The following is a 14,942-nucleotide window of genomic DNA, read 5'->3' on the forward strand; positions in this document are numbered from 1 at the left end:
GGTCATAGGGACATGGGGCTGGTGTCGACGGATAGAAGTCCTCACGGCCTGACGTTGACCCGATTTTGGTGTAGTTTGGCCGCGTTTTGGCGGAGTTACAGTTTGGCAAATTTGTGACATTTTGGTGAACATGCACCACTTGTGGTGAAATTAACCAAAATCCAACATTTTCTCTATGCATATTTCTACAGTATTATGGGACAAAACTTACAAAAATGGATTCCTCGGAGCTTGCAGAGTACAGCTGATGAGACTTCAACCACGAAATGGCTAAAATTTATCTGTCCACGGAAACATTAGGAAGGGCGTGCTGAATAAATGGCAAATGGGAGTTTTTTTTTTTTTTTAAATGTCCATTTACAACTTATTCTGCGGGACCTCCGTAGTGCTCCCGTGGACATAATTTTTTATGCAAATTCTACTGTATTATGTGACAAATCTTACATAAATGGACTCTACTGAGCGTGCTGTGTACAGTAGAGGTGTTTCCATTAACAATATTGCACTCATTTGAAATAAATCAAGTTAAATAGACTTGCTACTTGATAATCTGCAATTGGACACATATGCTGTCAAATAAATTGAGGGTAGACATGCACTTTTATAATTTAATAGAATTGCTATTTGTTAAACCTCAGGTGCACACATATCCCACTTGCCATTTATTCATATTGGATGGATACCAAGTTTGGGGCACCGTATCTTCTTCTCCCGGGGGTTCAGGGACTTGGGGCCGGCGGTGTCGGATAGAGGTCCTCAAGGTCTAATATTGACCAGAGGTTGGTGTTTTTCCCCTCTTTTTGAGTGAGTTATGACCGGTCAAATTTTGGGACTTTTTGCATTTGCGGGCCCGTATCTCTGGCCCCCGGTGGTCTATCGACTTGGGGGAGGTGGCTTCAGAGAGGGCCCTTCGAGTGCTATCAAGTCACACAGTTTCAATTTGCTAGGTCTCTTCCTTCCATTTGACTATCAAAAATGTGGGGGGCCATAACTCCGCCCCCTGGAGTTTTATGGATGGGGGGCCAGCGGTGTTCGGTGGGCCTTCTGTAGGTCTTACTCTGGCCGAGTTTGGTGCAGTTTGGCCCCGTTTTGGCGGAGTTACAGCTTGGCAGAGTTTGTGACATTTTGGTGAACATGCACCACTTGTGCTGAAATTAACCAAAATCCAACATATTTTCTATGCATATTTCTACAGTATTATGGGATGAAACGTACATAAATTGATTCCTCTGAGTGCCCTGAGTACAGTACAAGTGTTTTCTCTAGTCCTCATCCTAAAATTTTTCTTCCGACTTCCACCCACCTCGAGCTGCCTTCTCTAGCCGGGGAGGGTGAATCCTGGCCAGCATGGATGAGTAGGTTCGAACCTATCAGAAGCTCAGGGTTCTGTAGTACTACTGCTGTCCAAAAAGTCACTTCTGGTGCAGGAAGATGTGCTGGCTTTTGGAGGAGAGAAGCAAAAAACATCAAGCTTTCCCATACCAGGAGTCGAACCGAGGCTGCCTGGGTGAAAACCAGGAATCCTAACCACTAGACCATATGGGGTTTGGACACCTTAAATTGACCATTGGCGCACTTTACATACATGTGGTCAGTTTGGGCGCAGGATCTTGTAGTGGCCTGTTGCTTTAGCTCTGCGATTGTAACAATGTGATAATAATTTGGCAAAACAAGAATTATCCAAAAGGACGGTTTTCTGAATTACATAGTGTTGTATGCATTCAAGGGATCTGTTTTTTTTACTCACCCCGGGGGTTCAGTTTATTTGGGCAGATTCCTGTGATTGCTTAATTGGTACATCGAACTGGTAATTAAGCTCTTTTCCAGTTGAAAATACTTGTGTCATCCATTTGAAAAGACACACTGCAACCGTTATCTAGAGGAAAAACTGCCTATCGTCACTCTGTCAAGGTACAAAAATAACATTGTGAGGGTAACAATGAAAGTGAGACCAATTTTTAATCGGCAAAGTTGCTGCTTATTCGCTCCTTCAGTTTAACTCAGATTACAACTTATTCTCAATGTCCAGGTTGCAATTAGTGATAAGGCTTCCAAATGGCAAGCCCATGACATCAAAACCACATGGCATTACACCCTTCAAACTAGTAAAGCAGTTACAGAGTAGAGATGAAATTGTTCAATCTAGAATCAACTGGCCCACCTGCCTGCATTTTATTACCATGTTAATCGCCGAGCTTATCTGAGAGCTTGTGTGATGAATGGCAATACTGAAGCATGTTACGCGACTCCCCATAGACATCGGAACCTCAATCTATCAGGGTTCTGTACCTCTACTGCTGTCCAAAAAGTCACTTCCGGTGCAGGAAGATGTGCTGGCTTTTTGAGGAGAGAAGCAAAAAAGATCAAGCTTTCCCATCACGGGAGTCGACCCCTGGCTGAATGGGAGAAATCCAGGAATCCTAACTGCTAGACCATATGGGAACTGGCCAGCTTTAACTGGGCACAAGCTTGTGGGCCACTTTCATTAAATCTGGCCAGTGTGGTTTACAGAAATAAACAGTGTTACATGCATTCAAGGGACATGTTTGTTGACTCACCCCGGGGGTTCAGTTTTTTGGCCAGAGTCCTGTGATTGCTGAATTGATACCTTGAACTGGTAATTAAGCTCTTGTCCAGGTGAAAATACTTGTGTCATGCATCTGAAAACCACATTGCAACCGTTATCTAGATGAAAAACTGTCTATTGTCGGTCTGTCAAGGTTCAAAATTGACATACGAATGGCAATACCGAAGCATGTCCGTGTCTCCCCTAGACATCGGAATGGGTGTGCAGAATATGTCTTTTTTGGAAAAAAAGAAGAATGCCTGGAGATTTGCCTTTTCTTCTAGATTTTGGAGAAGAAAAAAAAACACAACAACAAAATAAGCCGGAGAAGACCCTCCCTGGTGGTCTAGTGGTTAGGATTCGGTGCTCTCATCGCCGAGGCCCGGGTTCGATTCCCCGTCAGGGAAAGCTCTTTTGGCTTCCAATTGTGGACTGCGAATTCAAGCTCTGCTAACAGCTGCCAGAAAGCCAGCTCCAAACCCAAAAAAAATGGTGAGCACTTGAAAAAAAAGACCTCCTTCGAGCCGGAGTCGAACCAGCGACCTAAGGATTGCCAACACTCCAAACTACAGTCCTCTGCTCTACCAGCTGAACTATCGAAGGTGTAAAGTATTAGACAGAACCTCGACATCTGGTGCAGGAAGATGTGCTGGATTTTTGAGGAGGGAAGCAAAAAAAAGCATGCGTTCCCATACCGGGAGTTGAACCAGGGCCGCCTGGGTGAAAACCAGGAATCCTAACCACTAGGCCATATGGGATTTGGACACCTTAAACTGGCCAGTGGTGCACTTTCCATACATGTGGTCAGTGTGGGCGCAGGATCTTGTAGTGGCCTGTTGCTTTAGGTCTGCGACTGTAACAATGTGATAATCATTTGGCAAAACAAGAATTATCCAAAAGGACGGTTTTCTGAATTATATAGTGTTGTATGCATTCAAGGGATCTGTTTTTTTTACTCAGCCCGGGAGTTTAGTTTATTTGGGCAGATTCCTGTGATTGCTGGATTGATACCTCGAACTGGTAATTAAGCTCTTTTCCAGGTGAAAATACTTGTGTCATCCATTTGAAAACACACACGGCAACCGTTATCTAGAGGAAAAACTGCCTATTGTCACTCTGTAAAGGTACAAAATTGACATATTGTGAGGTTAATAATGAAAGTGAGACCAATTTTGTATCCGCAAAGTTGCTGATTATTCGCTCCTTAAGTTTAATGCAGATTGTCGGAGTGCTTGTGTGAAGAATGGCAATACCGAAGCATGTTACGCGACTCCCCATAGACATCGGAACCTCAATCTATCAGGGTTCTGTAGCACTACTGCTGTCCAAGAAGTCACTTCTGGTGCAGGAAGATGTGCTGGCTTTTTGAGGAGAGAAGCAAAAAAGATCAAGCTTTCCCATCACGGGAGTCGACCCCTGGCTGCATGGGAGAAATCCAGGAATCCTAACTGCTAGACCATATGGGAACTGGCCAGCTTTAACTGGGCACAAGCTTGTGGGCCACTTTCATTAAATCTGGCCAGTGTGGTTTACAGAAATAAATGGTGTTTCATGAATTCAAGGGTCATGTTTGTTGACTCACCCCGGGGGTTCAGTTTTTTGGCCAGAGTCCTGTGATTGCTGAATTGATACCTTGAACTGGTAATTAAGCTCTTGTCCAGGTGAAAATACCTGTGTCATGCATCTGAAAACACACATTGGAACCGTTTTCTGGATGAAAAACTGTCTATCGTTGGTCTGTCAAGGTCCAAAATTGAAATACGAATGGCAATACCGAAGCATGTCCGTGTCTCCCCTAGACATCGGAATGGGTGTGCAGAATATGTTTTTTTTGGAAAAAAAGAAGAATGCCTGGAGATTTCACTTTACTTCTAGATTTTGGAGAAGAAAAAAAAACACAACAACGAAAGCCGGAGAAAAACAAGCACAGAGCAAGCCAGCCAGGAGTCAAACCTAGAATCTTCTGATCCGTAGTCAGACACGTTATCCATTGCACCACTGTCCCACCGATAGTAGAGACTCCCGATTGCTACAGACTTGTTGGTTTTAGATGTGACAGTGGCAAGCATTGCTGTCTGCTTATTCTCACCTTGTTATCAGGAGGTAAGCCTACCAGCCCACCAGCACAGCAGTCCCTCCCTGGTGGTCTAGTGGTTAGGATTCGGTGCTCTCACCGCCGAGGCCCGGGTTCGATTCCCCGTCAGGGAAAGCTCTTTTGGCTTCCAATTGTGGACTGCGAATTCAAGCTCTGCTAACAGCTGCCAGAAAGCCAGCTCCAAACCAAAAAAATGGTGAGCACTTGAAAAAAAAGACCTCCTTCGAGCCGGAGTCGAACCAGCGACTTAAGGATTGCCAACACTCCAAACTACAGTCCTCTGCTCTACCAGCTGAGCTATCGAAGGGGTAAAGTATTAGACAGAACCTCGACATCTGGTGCAGGAAGATGTGCTGGATTTTTGAGGAGGGAAGCAAAAAAAAGCATGCGTTCCCATACCGGCAGTCGAACCAGGGCCACCTGGGTGAAAACCAGGAATCCTAACCACTAGACCATATGGGATTTGGACACCTTAAACTGGCCAGTGGTGCACTTTCCATACATGTGGTCAGTGTGGGCGCAGGATCTTGTAGTGGCCTGTTGCTTTAGGTCTGCGACTGTAACAATGTGATAATCATTTGGCAAAACAAGAATTATCCAAAAGGACGGTTTTCTGAATTATATAGTGTTGTTTGCATTCAAGGGATCTGTTTTTTTTTACTCAGCCCGGGAGATCAGTTTATTTGGGCAGATTCCTGTGATTGCTGAATTAATACCTTGAACTGGTAATTAAGTTCTTTTCCCGGTGAAAATACTTGTGTCATCCATTTGAAAACACACACGGCAACCGTTATCTAGAGGAAAAACTGCCTATTGTCACTCTGTCAAGGTACAAAATTGACATATTGTGAGGTTAATAATGAAAGTGAGACCAATTTTGTATCCGCAAAGTTGCTGATTATTCGCTCGTTCAGTTTAATGCAGATTACAATTTATTCTCAATGTCCAGGTGGCAATTAGTGATAAGGCTTCAAAATGGCAAGCCCGTGACATCAAAACAACATGGCATTACACCCTTCAAAGTAATGAAGCAGTTACAGAGTAGTGATGAAATTGTTCATTCGAAAATCAACTGGCTGCCAGCCTGCAGTTTATTTCCTCTTTAATCGCCGAGCTTGTCGGAGTGCTTGTGAGACGAATGGCAATACCGAAGCATGTCCGTGTCTTCCCTAGACATCGGAAAGGGTGTGCAGAATATGTCTTTTTTAGAAAAAAAGAAGAATGCCTGAAGATTTGCCTTTTCTTCTGGATTTTGGAGAAGAGAAAAAAAATAAAAACAACAAAATAAGCCGGAGAAAAACAAGCACAGAGCAAGCCAGCCAGGAGTCAAACCTAGAATCTTCTGAGCCGTAGTCAGATGCGTTATCCATTGCGCCACTGGCCCACCAATAGTAAAGACCTCTGATTGCTACAGAGTTGTTGGTTTTAGATGTGACAGTGGCAAGCATTGCTGTCTGCTTATTCTCACCTTGTTTTCAGGAGGTAAGCCCACCAGCCCACCAGCCCCTCCCTGGTGGTCTAGTGGTTAGGATTCGGCGCTCTCACTGCCGCGGCCCTGGTTCGATTACCGGTCAGCGAAAGCTCTTTTGGCTTCCAATTGTGGACTGCGAATTCAAGCTCTGCTAACAGCTGCTAGAAAGCCAGCTCCAAACCAAAAAAATGGTGAGCACTTGAAAAAAAGACCTCCTTCGAGCCGGAGTCGAACCAGCGACCTAAGGATTGCCAACACTCCAACCTACAGTCCTCCGCTCTACCAGCTGAGCTATCGAAGGGGCATGTGTTAGACAGAACCTCGACATATCACGGTCTTGTAGCTCTACTGCTGGCCAAAAAGTCACTTCTGGTGCAGGAAGATGTGCTGGATTTTTGAGGAGGGAATCAAAAAGGAGCATGCGTTCCCATACCGGGAGTCAGACCTGGGCCACCTGGGTGAAAACCAGGAATCCTAAGCGCTAGACCATATGGGATTTGGAAACCTTAAACTGGCCATTGGCTTCTGGCGCACTTTCCATACATGTGGTCAGTGTGGGCGCAGGATCTTGTAGTGGCCTGTTGCTTTAGGTCTGCGACTGTAACAATGTGATAATAATTTGGCAAAACAAGAATTATCCAAAAGGACGGTTTTCTGAATTATATAGTGTTGTATGCATTCAAGGGATCTGTTTTTTTTTTACTCAGCCTGGGAGTTCAGTTTATTTGGGCAGATTCCTGTGATTGCTGAATTGATACCTCGAACTGGTAATTAAGCTCTTTTCCAGGTGAAAATACTTGTGTCATCCATTTGAAGACACACACGGCAACCGTTATCTAGAGGAAAAACTGCCTATCGTCACTCTGTCAAGGTACAAAAATGACATTGTGAGGGTAACAATGAAAGTGAGACCAATATTTAATCGGCAAAGTTGCTGATTATTCGCTCCTTCAGTTTAACTCAGTTTACAACTTATTCTAAATGTCCAGGTGGCAATTAGTGATAAGGCTTCAAAATGGCAAGCCCATGACGTCAAAACCACATGGCATTATACCCTTCAAAGTAATGAAGCAGTTACAGAGTAGCGATGAAATTGTTCATTCGAAAATCAACTGGCTGCCAGCCTGCAGTTTATTTCCCCTATAATCGCCGAGCTTGTCGGAGTGCTTGTGAGACGAATGGCAATACCGAAGCATGTCCGTGTCTTCCCTAGACATCGGAAAGGGTCTGCAGAATATGTCTTTTTTGGAAAAAAAGAAGAATGCCTGAAGATTTGCCTTTTCTTCTGGATTTTGGAGAAGAGAAAAAAAACACAACAACAAAATAAGCCGGAGAAAAACATGCACAGAGCGAGCCAGCCAGGAGTCGAACCTAGAATCTTCTGATCCGTAGTCAAAGAACAGCCCCTCCCTGGTGGTCTAGTGGTTAGGATTCGGCGCTCTCACCGCCGCGGCCTGTGTTAGATTCCTGGTCAGGGAAAGCTCTTTTGGCTTCCAATTGTGGACTGCGAATTCAAGCTCTGCTAACAGCTGCTAGAGAGCCAGCTCCAAACCAAAAAAAATGGTGAGCACTTGAAAAAAAGACCTCCTTCGAGCCGGAGTCGAACCAGCGACCTAAGGATTGCCAACACTCCAACCTACAGTTCTCCACTCTACCAGCTAAGCTATCGAAGGGGCAAAGTGTTAGACAGAACCTCGACATCTGGTACAGGAAGATGTGCTGGATTTTTGAGGAGGGAAGCAAAAAGAATCATGCGTTCCCATACTGGGAGTCGAACCCGGGCCGCCTGGGTGAAAACTAGGAATCCTAACCACTAGACCATATGGGATTTGGACACCTTAAACTGGCCAGTGGCGCACTTTCCATACATGTGGTCAGTGTGGGCGCAGGATCTTGTAGTGGCCTGTTGCTTTAGGTCTGTGACTGGTAATTAAGCTTTTGTCCAGGTGAAAATACTTGTGTCATGCATCTGAAAACACACATTGCAACCGTTATCTAGATGAAAATCTGCCTATCATCGGTCTGTCAAGGTACAAAATTGACATATTGTGAGGTTAATAATGAAAGTGAGACCAATTTTTTATCCTCAAAGTTGCTGATTATTCGCCCATTCAGTTTAATGCAGATTACAATTTATTCTCAATGTCCAGGTGGCAATTAGTGATAAGGCTTCAAAATGGCAAACCCGTGACATCAAAAAAACATGGCATTACACCCTTCAAAGTAATGAAGCAGTTACAGAGTAGCGATGAAAGTGTTCATTCGAAAATCAACTGGCTGCCAGCATGCAGTTTATTTCCCCTTTAATCGCCGAGCTTGTCGGAGTGCTTGTGAGACGAATGGCAATACCAAAGCATGTCCGTGTCTTCCCTAGACATCGTAAAGGGTGTGCAGAATATGTCTTTTTTGGGAAAAAAGAAGAATGCCTGAAGATTTGCCTTTTCTTCTGGATTTTGGAGAAGAGAAAAAAAACAAAACAACAAAACAAGCCGGAGAAAAACAAGCACAGAGCGAGCCAGCTAGGAGTCAAACCTAGAATCTTCTGATCCGTAGTCAGACGCATTATCCATTGCGCCACTGGCCCACCAATAGTAAAAACCCCTGATTGCTACAGAGTTTTTGGTTTTAGATGTGAAAGTGGCAAGCATTGCTGTCTGCTTATTCTCACCTTGTTTTCAGGAGGTAAGCCCAACAGCCCACCAGCACATCAGCCCACCAGCACAACAGCCCACCAGCCCACCAGCCCCTCCCTGTTGGTCTAGTGGTTAGGATTCGGCGCTCTCACCGCCGTGGCCTGGGTTCGATTCCCGGTCAGGGAAAGCTCTTTTGGCTTCCAATTGTGGACTGCGAATTCAAGCTCTGCTAACAGCTGCGAGAAAGCCAGCTCCAAACCAGAAAAAATGGTGAGCACTTGAAAAAAAGACCTCCTTCGAGCCGGCAACCTAAGGATTGCCAAGACTCCAACCTACAGTCCTCCACTTTACCAGCTGAGCTATCGAAGGGGCAAAGTGTTAGACAGAACCTCGACATCTGGGGCAGGAAGATGTGCTGTATTTTTGCCTTGAGGTACTCCATACTGCACTTGTGATCGATAGGATACATCTTCATTCACTGCTACGAACTGATGGCGGTCATATAAGTACGATTTAAACCATGCTAATGCACTTCCACTGATGCCAACAAAGTGTTTAAGTCTATGCAAAAGAGTGTTGTGGTCAATTGTGTCAAACACAGCACTAAGATCCAATAAAACTAATAGAGAGATACACCCACGATCAGATGATAAGAGCAGATCATTTGTAACTCTAAGGAGAGCAGTCTCAGTACTATGATACGGTCTAAATCCTGACTGGAAATCCTCACATATACCATTTTTCTCTAAGAAGGAATATAATTGTGAGGATACCACCTTTTCTAGTATCTTGGACAGAAAAGGGAGATTCGAGATTGGTCTATAATTAACTAGTTCTTTGGGGTCAAGTTGTGGTTTTTTGATGAGAGGCTTAATAACATCCAGTTTGAAGGTTTTGGGGACATATCCTAATGACAATGAGGAATTAATAATAGTCAGAAGAGGATCTATGACTTCTGGAAGCACCTCTTTTAGGAGCTTAGATGGTATAGGGTCTAACATACATGTTGTTGGTTTAGATGATTTAACAAGTTTATACAATTCTTCCTCTCCTATGGTAGAGAATGAGTGGAACTGTTCCTCAGGGGGTCTATAGTGCACTGTCTGATGTGATACTGTAGCTGACGGCTGAATGGTTGCAATTTTATCTCTAATAGTATCGATTTTAGAAGTAAAGTAGTTCATAAAGTCATTACTGCTGTGGTGTTGGGAAATGTCAACACTTGTTGAGGCTTTATTTTTTTTAATTTAGCCACTGTATTGAATAAATACCTGGGGTTATGTTTGTTTTCTTCTAAAAGAGAAGAAAAGTAATCGGATCTAGCAGTCTTTAATGATTTTCTGTAGGATATGTTACTTTCCCGCCAAGCAATACGAAATACCTCTAGTTTTGTTTTCCTCCAGCTGCGCTCCATTTTTCGGGCTGCTCTCTTTAGGGTGCGAGTATGCTCATTATACCATGGTGTCAAACTGTTTTCCTTAACCTTCCTTAAGCGTAAAGGAGCAACTTTATTTAAAGTGCTAGAAAAGAGAGAGTCCATAGTTTCTGTTACGTCATCAAGTTGTTCTGAGGTTTTGGATATGCTAAGGAATTTGGTTACATCAGGAAGATAACTTAAAAAGCAGTCTTTTGTGTTAGAAGTGATGGTTCTTCCATACTTGTAACAAGAAGTAGAATTTACAATTTTGGCTATATGAAGTTTGCACAGAACTAAATAATGATCTGAGATATCATCACTTGGCTGAATAATTTCAACACCATCAACATCAATTCCATGAGACAGTATTGAATCTAGAGTATGATATTTGACAATGAGTAGGTCCTGAAACGTGTTGTCTAACCCCAATAGAGTTCAGAATGTCTATAAATGCTGATCCCAATGCATCTTTTTCATTATCAACATGGATTTTAAAATCACCAACTATTAAAACTTTATCTGCATCCAGAACTAACTCGGATGTAAAATCACCAAACTCTTTAATAAAGTCTGTATGGTGCCCTGGTGGTCTGTATACAGTAGCCAGTACAAACATAACAGGGGATTTATCATTAACATTTGTTTCTCTGGATAATGTTATATGAAGCACCATTACTTCAAACGAGTTATACTTGAAGCCTGCCCTCTGAGAAATCCTGAAAACGTTGTTATAAATTGAAGCAACACTTCCACCTTTGCCTTTTAGACGCGGCTCATGTTTATAACAGTGATCTTGGGGGGTGGACTCATTTAAAATAATGTAATCATCAGGTTTTAGCCAGGTTTCTGTCAAACAGAGTACATCTATATTATGATCCTGTGATTGCTGAATTGATACCTTGAACTGGTAATTAAGCTCTTGTCCAGGTGAAAATACTTGTGTCATGCATCTGAAAACACACATTGCAACCGTTATCTAGATGAAAATCTGCCTATCTTCGGTCTGTCAAGGTACAAAATTGACATATTGTGAGGTTAATAATGAAAGTGAGACCAATTTTTAATCCGCAAAGTTGCTGATTATTCGCTCGTTCAGTTTAATGCAGATTACAATTTATTCTCAATGTCCAGGTGGCAATTAGTGATAAGGCTTCAAAATGGCAAGCCCGTGACATCAAAACAACATGGCATTACACCCTTCAAAGTAATGAAGCAGTTACAGAGTAGCAATGAAATTGTTCATTCGATAATCAACTGGCTGCCAGCCTGCAGTTTATTTCCCCTTTAATCGCCGAGCTTGTCGGAGTGCTTGTGAGACGAATGGCAATACCGAAGCATGTCCGTGTCTTCCCTAGACATCGGAATGGGTGTGCAGAATATGTCTTTTTTGGAAAAAAAGAAGAATGCCTGAAGATTTGCCTTTTCTTCTGGATTTTGGAGAAGAGAAAAAAAACACATTAGACCAGCGACCTAAGGATTGCCAACACTCCAACCTACAGTCCTCCACTCTACCAGCTGAGCTATCGAAGGGGCAAAGTGTTAGACAGAACCTCGACATATCACGGTCCTGTAGCTCTACTGCTGGCCAAAAAGTCACTTCTGGAGCAGGAAGATGTGCTGGATTTTTGAGGAGGGAAGCAAAAAGAAGCATGCGTTCCCATACCGGGAGTTGAACCCGGGCCGCCTGGGTGAAAACCAGGAATCCTAACCGCTAGACCATATGGGATTTGGACACCTAAAACTGGCCAGTGGCGCACTTTCCATACATGTGATCAGTGTGGGCGCAGGATCTTGTAGTGGCCTGTTGCTTTAGGTCTGCGACTGTAACAATGTGATAATAATTTGGCAAAACAAGAATTATCCAAAAGGACGGTTTTCTGAATTATATAGTGTTGTATGCATTCAAGGGATCTGTTTTTTTTTACTCACCCCGGGGTGTCAGCTTTTTTGGGCAGATTCCTGTGATTGCTGAATTGATACCTTGAACTGGTAATTAAGCTCTTGTCCAAGTGAAATAACTTGTGTCATGCATCTGAAAACACACATTGCAACCGTTATCTAGATGAAAATCTGCCTATTATCGGTGTGTCAAGGTACAAAATTGACATTTTGTGAGGTTAATAATGAAAGTGAGACCAATTTTTTATCCACAAAGTTGCTGATTATTCGCTCGTTCAGTTTAATGCAGATTACAATTTATTCTCAATGTCCAGGTGGCAATTAGTGATAAGGCTTCAAAATGGCAAGCCTGTGACATCAAAACAACATGGCATTACACCCTTCAAAGTAATGAAGCAGTTACAGAGTAGCAATGAAATTGTTCATTCAAAGATCAACTGGCTGCCAGCCTGCAGTTTATTTCCCCTTTAAAAGCCGAGTGCTTGTGAGACGAATGACAATACCGAAGCATGTCCGTGTCTTCCCTAGACATCGGAAAGGGTGTGCAAATTATGTCCATCCATCTTCTTCCGCTTATCCGGGGCCGGGTCGCGGGGGCAGCAGTCTAAGCAGAGAACCCCAGACTTCCCTCTCCCTAGACACTTCCTCCAGCTCTTCTGGGGGGACACCGAGGCGTTCCCAGGCCAGCCGGGAGACATAGTCTCTCCAGCGTGTCCTAGGTCTTCCCCGGGGTCTCCTCCCAGTGGGACGCGCCCGGAACACCTTCCCGGGAAGGCGTCCAGGAGGCATCCGGAACAGATGCCCGAGCCACCTCAGCTGACCCCTCTCGATGTGGAGGAGCAGCGGCTCTACTCTGAGCTCCTCCCGGGTGACTGAGCTTCTCACCCTATCTCTAAGGGATCGCCCAGCCACCCTGCGGAGAAAGCTCATTTCGGCCGCCTGTATCCGGGATCTTGTCCTTTCGGTCATGACCCAAAGCTCATGACCATAGGTGAGAGTAGGAACGTAGATTGACCGGTAAATCGAGAGCTTCGCCTTGCGGCTCAGCTCTTTCTTCACCACGACAGACCGGTACATCGACCGCATTACTGCAGAAGCTGCACCGATCCGTCTGTCAATCTCCCGTTCCATCCTTCCCTCACTCGTGAACAAGACCCCAAGATACTTAAACTCCTCCACTTGAGGCAGGAACTCTCCATCAACCTGAAGTGGGCAAGCCACCCTTTTCCGACTGAGGACCATGGCCTCGGATTTGGAGGTGCTGATTCTCATCCCAGCCGCTTCACACTCGGCTGCAAACCGTCCCAGTGCATGCTGAAGGTCCTGGCTTGATGAGGCCAACACGACAACATCATCCGCAAAGAGCAGAGACGAAATCGTGTCGTCACCAAACCTGACCCCCTCCGGCCCCTGGCTGCGCCTAGAAATTCTGTCCATAAAAATCATGAACAGAACCGGCGACAAAGGGCAGCCCTGCCGGAGTCCAACACGCACTGGGAACAAGTCTGACTTACTGCTGGCAATACGAACCAAGCTCCTGCTCCGGTCGTACAGGGACCGGATAGCCCTTAGCAAAGGGCCCCGGACCCCATACTCCCGGAGCACCCTCCACAGGCCGCCGCGAGGGACACAGTCGAATGCCTTCTCCAAATCCACAAAGCACATGTGGACTGGTTGGGCAAACTCCCATGAACCCTCCAGCACCCTGTAGAGGGTATAGAGCTGGTCCAGTGTTCCACGGCCTGGACGAAAACCACACTGTTCCTCCTGAATCCGAGGTTCTACTATCGGCCGGATTCTCCTCTCCAGTACCCTGGCATAGACTTTCCCAGGGAGGCTGAGAAGTGTGATCTCCCTGTAGTTGGAACACACCCTCCGGTCCCCCTTCTTAAAAAGAGGGACCACCACCCCGGTCTGCCATCCCAGAGGCACCGTCCCCGACTGCCACGCGATGCTGCAGAGGCGTGTCAGCCAAGACAGCCCCACAACATCCAGAGACTTGAGGTACTCAGGGCAGAATATGTCTTTTTTGGAAAAAAAGAAGAATGCCTGAAGATTTGCCTTTTCTCCTGGATTTTGGAGAAGAGAAAAAAACACAACAAAAAAATAAGCCGGAGAAAAACAAGCACAGAGCGAGCCAGCCAGGAGTCAAACCTAGAATCTTCTGATCCATAGTCAGATCCATAGCGTTATCCATTGCGCCACTGGCCCACCAATAGTAAAGACCCCTGATTGCTACAGACTTGTTGGTTTTAGATGAGACAGTGGCAAGCATTGCTGTCTGCTTATTATCACCTTGTTATCAGGAGGTAAGCCCACCAGCCCCTCCCTGGTGGTCTAGTGGTTAGGATTTGGCGCTCTCACGCAGAGGCCCGGGTTCGATTCCCGGTCAGGGAAAGCTCTTTTGGCTTCCAAATGTGGATTGTGAATTAAAGCTCTGCTTACAGCTGTTAGAAAGCCAGCTAATAAACCAAAAAATGGTGAGCACTTGAAAAAAAGACCTCCTTCGAGCCGGAGTCGAACCCCCGGAAAAGCTCTTTTGGCTTCCAATTGTGGATTGTGATTTAAAGCTCTGCTTACAGCTGTTAGAAAGCCAGCTCCAAACCAAAAAATGGTGAGCACTTGAAAAAAAGACCTCCTTCGAGCCAAAGTCGAACCAGCGACCTAAGGATTGCCAACACTCCAACCTACAGTGCTCCGCTCTACCAGCTGAGCTATCGAAGGGACAAAGTGCTAGACAGAACCTCGACATATCACGGTCCTGTAGCTCTACTGCTGGCCAAAAAAAGTCCCTTCTGTAAGCGTAACATGCTTCGGTATTGCTGTTTTTTTTTTTACTCACCCCGGGGGTTCAGTTTATT

At 44.9% G+C, this 14,942-nt stretch overlaps 11 non-coding genes across 11 annotated transcripts; 3 read left to right on the forward strand and 8 right to left on the reverse strand.

Moving 5' to 3' along the window:
- Positions 1-2,901: 2,901 nt before the first annotated feature.
- trnae-cuc (transfer RNA glutamic acid (anticodon CUC)) lies at positions 2,902-2,973 on the forward strand. The gene has a single exon. It is a non-coding gene; the product is annotated as a tRNA-Glu (tRNA).
- Positions 2,974-3,081: 108 nt separating this feature from the next.
- On the reverse strand, positions 3,082-3,169 carry trnay-gua (transfer RNA tyrosine (anticodon GUA)). The gene is given in 2 exon segments: positions 3,082-3,117; positions 3,133-3,169. It is a non-coding gene; the product is annotated as a tRNA-Tyr (tRNA).
- Positions 3,170-3,252: 83 nt separating this feature from the next.
- trnae-uuc (transfer RNA glutamic acid (anticodon UUC)) lies at positions 3,253-3,324 on the reverse strand. The gene has a single exon. It is a non-coding gene; the product is annotated as a tRNA-Glu (tRNA).
- Positions 3,325-4,702: 1,378 nt separating this feature from the next.
- trnae-cuc (transfer RNA glutamic acid (anticodon CUC)) lies at positions 4,703-4,774 on the forward strand. Its single transcript has one exon. It is a non-coding gene; the product is annotated as a tRNA-Glu (tRNA).
- A 106-nt stretch (positions 4,775-4,880) lies between these two features.
- Positions 4,881-4,968, reverse strand: trnay-gua (transfer RNA tyrosine (anticodon GUA)). Its single transcript is given in 2 exon segments — positions 4,881-4,916; positions 4,932-4,968. It is a non-coding gene; the product is annotated as a tRNA-Tyr (tRNA).
- An 83-nt stretch (positions 4,969-5,051) lies between these two features.
- On the reverse strand, positions 5,052-5,123 carry trnae-uuc (transfer RNA glutamic acid (anticodon UUC)). The gene has a single exon. It is a non-coding gene; the product is annotated as a tRNA-Glu (tRNA).
- Positions 5,124-6,345: 1,222 nt separating this feature from the next.
- Positions 6,346-6,433, reverse strand: trnay-gua (transfer RNA tyrosine (anticodon GUA)). Its single transcript is given in 2 exon segments — positions 6,346-6,381; positions 6,397-6,433. It is a non-coding gene; the product is annotated as a tRNA-Tyr (tRNA).
- Positions 6,434-7,888: 1,455 nt separating this feature from the next.
- trnae-uuc (transfer RNA glutamic acid (anticodon UUC)) lies at positions 7,889-7,960 on the reverse strand. The gene has a single exon. It is a non-coding gene; the product is annotated as a tRNA-Glu (tRNA).
- A 683-nt stretch (positions 7,961-8,643) lies between these two features.
- Positions 8,644-8,716, reverse strand: trnar-acg (transfer RNA arginine (anticodon ACG)). Its single transcript has one exon. It is a non-coding gene; the product is annotated as a tRNA-Arg (tRNA).
- Positions 8,717-8,879: 163 nt separating this feature from the next.
- Positions 8,880-8,951, forward strand: trnae-cuc (transfer RNA glutamic acid (anticodon CUC)). The gene has a single exon. It is a non-coding gene; the product is annotated as a tRNA-Glu (tRNA).
- A 2,885-nt stretch (positions 8,952-11,836) lies between these two features.
- trnae-uuc (transfer RNA glutamic acid (anticodon UUC)) lies at positions 11,837-11,908 on the reverse strand. The gene has a single exon. It is a non-coding gene; the product is annotated as a tRNA-Glu (tRNA).
- Between the last annotated feature and the right edge of the window lie 3,034 nt (positions 11,909-14,942).

This window comes from Carassius carassius, chromosome 38 (assembly GCF_963082965.1).
Source record: "Carassius carassius chromosome 38, fCarCar2.1, whole genome shotgun sequence".
In the NCBI taxonomy this organism is placed as follows: domain Eukaryota; kingdom Metazoa; phylum Chordata; class Actinopteri; order Cypriniformes; family Cyprinidae; genus Carassius; species Carassius carassius.